Source organism: Squalius cephalus (genome assembly GCF_949319135.1).
Source record: "Squalius cephalus genome assembly, chromosome: 17".
In the NCBI taxonomy this organism is placed as follows: domain Eukaryota; kingdom Metazoa; phylum Chordata; class Actinopteri; order Cypriniformes; family Leuciscidae; genus Squalius; species Squalius cephalus.
The window spans coordinates 33386474-33392404 of NC_137138.1; the positions used below are offsets into that span (position 1 = coordinate 33386474).

General features: G+C 37.9%; 1 protein-coding gene across 2 annotated transcripts in view; it reads right to left on the bottom strand.

Annotated features, from left to right (window-relative positions):
- jakmip2 (janus kinase and microtubule interacting protein 2) overlaps positions 1-5522 on the bottom strand; it is a 47461-nt gene extending 41939 nt beyond the window's left edge. For both annotated transcript variants that reach the window (XM_079847075.1, XM_079847074.1), the window contains exon 1: positions 5364-5522. The gene's annotated coding sequence lies outside the window, so the exon portion shown is untranslated. The remainder of the gene's footprint in view (positions 1-5363) is intronic.
- Positions 5523-5931: the final 409 nt, after the last annotated feature.

Sequence of the window (5931 nt, forward strand, 5' to 3'; positions counted from 1 at the left end):
ACATGCGTCTGACGTCAGCGTGTTGTCAATTCGGCGGGAAACTTTGAACAGACGCATATCGTTGCCACTATACTGTTATTATTACGGCATTACGACCTGCAGCACCAACTATACTCGACGCTAGTTCAAATTCGCCAAATGAACGTCCTCGTTGTGCGAACGTTTTATCGTTCAGGAAAGGAGGAGAAGACTCAAGCGATCCTGCGAGTCCTGGCACCTCCGTTTGGGGAGAGACCAAGGTGAGTCGCAATTTGTGTCCATAACTGGCCGTCTGTTTCAAAAGATGAGTTGTCCCGGGTGATTTATAATTGTGTCCTTATTTCTTCTGTCTTCTTCTCTCAGTTATTTAGGCTACGTGGGAACCACCGGAAACTTCCGGTAAATGGTCTGAAAGTCCAAACCATACAGAAAATGCTTTCACACTAGAAACGAACCAAACCTTTGTTCAGTTTGATCCGGACCGAGACTACCTCTTTTCGTCGGACCACATTTCGTCTGTTTGATCCGGGGGAGGTTTCACACCTGTAATTTTGATTCGGATCAAACTGAAAAGTCTGAAAATCCGGACCAAACAAGGTAGGTGTGAAAGGGCCCTTAGTCTATGGGAACGCGCGTTTGAACACGTATGTGCGGAGAAACTTCTCGGGAGAAACCAGGATCAGTCAGAGGGTCAGTTCTCCTCTGGCCAACGAACAAACATGGTGTGATTATGATTCACAAGTCAGAAATCAGATTGTGGATTGTAGCATTCAAATATTCATCCAGTTCTTTTTGCTTGAAGATCGGATTCATCATGCCGGCATGGATGTTATAATGCGTTGCTATTGACGACGGTCATTATAAGGAAGGAAATGCCACAGAATAGACCCCTTTTCAGTTGGTAAACATGGTGACGTATTTTTGTGGGCGGAGCTTAGCTGGAGGCAGAACGATCCCTCTGGCCGCTTCACTAACGTTAGTGTGCAAGTTTTGTTAGCTTGTTTTTTAACAATGACTGGAGAAAATCCGATTTTATCTTAATGAGCAAGGTCACTCACTGTCCAGGACCACGATTGTTATTTGCAAAAGTTAATTTTAACGGACATCCCAGATTGGCTGACCCGTACACGCTCAGTCAATGGATAGTCGATCTGACAGGATTAACGTTAACACTGCCTCCGGTTGAGTGGCCTGACTTCTACACCTACCTGATGGAGAAACTGAGGGCATACACATATTTAGATGCCTATAACTGTACTAAATGGTCACGTACAAGACTTGTGTGGTAGACTACGATCCGCAGTTCTGCCGAGCCAGCGCCACGGCCAGACAGAAGACGACAATGTAAAGAGTGACATTACGGTGCAATTTTAATGATGTGAATATTTTCTAGAAATAAAAATTCCAGATACAGCATATTCATTTTTTAACTACGTATTTGATTACACTTTCTTACCAGGTTCTTCAAAAAGTCCAGTCACAATCAATCAAAACAATGTACACAATCATAGATGATTCACAAATAAGCACAATAATTTAGAAAACATTATGCAATAAAATTTCAAATTGGAGCCTGTACTCCATCGATTCTTGCACCCAACAACACAACAAGATGACATTTAATAACAATAATAATAATTTAAGCTCCTTATTATGTTTTGGCTCCAGCTAACGCCGTGTCGTAACTGTGACGTCGGCGCAAAAGGGGTCTATAGAATCTTGCTTAAAAAAGTGCATAGAGCTGCTTGCATTATTTGTTGTTTGTTGATTTTCAAATAAAAAACTGTGAGCATCAGTTCTTTTTCAACACTTTCATCTCGTTTTAACAAAACCGTGATAATACTGATAATCACGATAATTTTGGCAACTATAATCGTGATAAGAAATTTTCATACCGTCCCATCCCTAGCGCAGATCTAAGAAAATATTTGTAAATAGTGGTGCTTGCTAGAGTGACGGGTGTTTGCCAGTGTCCAAGTTTAACACGTAGAGAAGGACGTAGCAGGAGGATGTGGGGGACACGACCCCTCCACAGTTTTTGCAGACACTGCACCCTGAATCCAAACCAAATCATACCAAAAACATTTCTCCGGGTTCGAAATTCCCCTATGTTTAAAATGTGACTGGGTGGTTGCTCAACTTCTATATGCAAGCTTTTATGACAACCATGTCACTTATTCATTCTAAAGCCTCTCAGTAACCAGTATAAAGACACAAGCACTGATAGTATCTACATGGTATTCTGCCATTGATTAACAATTTGCGTGGGGATGCACTGATATGAACATTCTGGCCGATACCGATAACCGATAATTCTTTATATTTGGAAGCCGATAACCGATATATTGGCAGATAAATCTAAATCTAAATTTGTATATTGTTTTTGAGAGCCTGATTACAATAACAAAAGTCTCACCATTAAAAGCCATGTCCCAAGCACACAATTAAACTGTTCTCATTATAACTTTATGAAGCCTATATGACGGACTTGAGCTGCTCATGTTGCACTGAACCGTATTTTCCTTTTTTGAAGTGATTCTGATCATATTTCAAGCAATTCAAAACCATCATGTTGAACAGTGCACATCTGAAGTGTCCATATTTCCAATAATCCATTATTTATCGGCTTTAATATATAGGCCAAATTTTATTATCGGGCCGATAACGAAAACTTAAAAAATTAACATCTATCAGCCGATACCGATATGGTGGCCGATATATATTGTGCATCCCTCAATTTGTGCTTTCTTTTTTCACTTTTATATATTTTATTCTATATTACATAAGCAACTGCAAATGTGCACATTAAACTCTTATTTCATAAACACATTGTTGCTGACAATTATGCTACAGTTTTTGTTTTTAATTCTGTGTTAAGCACTATATTTTCTTAAAATCTACAGCTTCCTTATCGTTTTTTGGGAAGGTATCTCTTCCTGTATGTCTTCTCTTTTATATTTTTTTGGCAAATGTGTAAGCCACTTAAATGAAATGGGCCCAATCTTTCAAAGCAACAAAAGATCTTGCCAGATTTACCTAAATAAGCTTTAAAAACAAATTGAATACATAAAAGTAAATAAAAACAGAGGTTTGGTGTGTTTTACTTCCACTTTTCACATCATTCTTACGCCCTGTACAACTAAAGTTTGTAAAATCTACAAGTATGCATTAATAGTGATGCTTGCCTTTGCAAACACCACTAATAAATCTGCATGTGACGAATCAGTAGACTGAAATTTAGCAATTTAAGGTCAAATTGATGAATAAAGACATGTTCACTGAGCAAGAGCCGAACATTATTGGAGGTACTGGGATGTTAATGGGATGTTAGAGTCTTCCAGCCGCACTGGCCCATTTCCTGTCAGCATGGGGCAAAAGTACAAACACACTGGCATCATGACCCAGTTTTGCATCCACTGACACCAAACGCCAGACACCACAAACACAAATACAGAGGGTTACAGAACACTTCACTATCCTTGGGTCAGGTTCACCCACGCAATGGAAAAAAAAAAAAATCCTAAAATCCCTGTTTTCTGGTAAGCCGGAAACGGAGGCCTGTGCAATAACACACAATACAATTCAGTTTCTAAGGGTTTCTCTGAAAACAGTCTCGGACAATAATTCAGTTTAATGTAAGTTAAACCAGTGCATAATGATCAGCTATCTACAATATCTATACAAAATTGTTCTCAATTGATTTTGTTTTTTAAGAAAATATCAGATTCAAAAATCTCCCAAAATCATACTGACAACACTTTGATTGGTTGGTCTTTCAGAGTTTTAATTAAACAGATATATTCAGATTCATAATATGTACAATTAATATCTATTATTAATATGTTTAAAATGGTTGAATATATTGAACAGGTACCATATACTAATAAGATGCTAAAAAACAATAACTGTAAAATGTAAAGCACACTGAGCATTAAGCTTATCGACATTTGTTTTCTTTGTAATATATTGAAGACTAACAAACAGTTAATCTATAGAGTAAAAAAATGCAATATAATGTTGTTTTTAATAACAATAAGCATTTTAATATAAAAACTAATCACATAATCAGCCACTGCACTGATTTTTCACTTTTGACTGAATTCAATGGAAGCTCGTATTTGGGTCCCTATTAAATATTTAAGGATTCCTATTATTATTTCTATCATAATTTGGAACCAATTCTAAAAATAAAAAAAATCCTTAATGGAAATTACTTTTTTGAAATTCCAACTAAACCAACTAAAACTAAGTTTTATTAGGACTTCCATGATTCCCAAAAGGATAAAATTCCACTGTAAGACATCAAAATTAATTTAAAGAAAATCTTGTGGGATTTTAAAACTCATACATCTTCCCAAGAGATTTTCTTTAACTTAAAGCAAGACATCTTATAACAACACAAGTAGAGTTATGATGGAGATTACACAATATTCAACATGATTCTAAAGTTTCGGTTTATCCATTTTAAGTGATTCTTATTTGATTCTTATTTAAAATTAACCATGGTTTTACTATGGTAAAAGTGAAGTGGGCTAACCATTCTATTTATTTATTTATTTATTTATTTGAGTGTGGATTGATTAACATTTTGTATAACCACAGTTTTAGTACAAATACCATGGTTAAAGTATGGTTAGTGCAGCAAACCCATGGTTAATTTGTGGTTACCATGGTTTAACTACAACCTTTTCTTATTATTTTTTATTTTTTTTTTTGTCTTATTTTAAACCATGGTTAATTTTCATAAGGGCTGTATACAATCCTAAAGCATTTTTAAGCAGGGATGAACAGCAACCCTGGGATGAACGGCCATATTAGTATAGCCATATTATTATGTTATTATTAAAGCTCATTTCGCAAGATAATTTTAAATATTTGAAATATCAACATGCTTTTTTCCCCAGTCTTTTCAGTAGTATAGGTTTCGTTTTGACACAGCAGTAGATGTCATGTGACAGACTGCCTTAGGCCTGTCAAATGATCCTTCTTTGATGAGAGCTGGATGCTATTGAATATGAGTAGCATCAGTGAAGACATGTATGTGACTGCATAATAACCGGTAATGTACCGCATCAGTGTCTCCTCATCACGGCCTGCAGGGCTGAATCACACGCGTCCTGATGCAGGCCGAGCTCGCCCATTCACACTCACATATCCATACAAAAATAACACATCACACGACAACCAAATCATACACACCAAACTTGCTTTCTTGCATGACTTCATTTCAGCCGTTTTCCACCCATCAGCATTTGCATTCTATAAGCCTTGCGGTAATACATTCATTCTGTCCGGTGGCTCTCTGAAGCACATCTCAGCGACGGCGAACACATACGGTTAAAACAGCAGAGACTCAAATGCGCCCAGAATAAAGCTATGCTTACCTAGAAAACAATCCGCCACGATGCGCCACAGTCCACAAACCTCAAATCCACAATCATGGTCCTACATATTTCTCATCGCGACCTCTCAGCATCAGCAGCCGTACAATAAAACGACAAGCTCCGATGATGCAGCGTAACACCGCCCTCCTTCTCCTTCTGCTGTCGGGATGATGCTGCGAAACCCCGCCTCCTTCGAATGTCAGATTGATGCTGCGTAACCCCACCCACTTCGAATGTCAGATTGATGCTGCGTAACCCCGCCCCCTTCGAATGTCAGATTGATGCTGCGTAACCCCGCCCCCTTCGAATGTCAGAATGATGCTGCGTAACCCCGCCCCCTTGTACTGTCAAAATGACCTCATTACATTCACAGTTTACTCACTGCAGTCCTCAGATAGATAGACAGACAGAGATAGATAGATAGATAGATAGATAGATAGATAGATAGATAGATAGATAGATAGATAGATAGATAGATAGATAGATAGATTCCCTTATACACAAGTATAAGGTAAATAAATCAGAGGTCAGGGCTTCTGTATACACACACACACACACACACACAAAC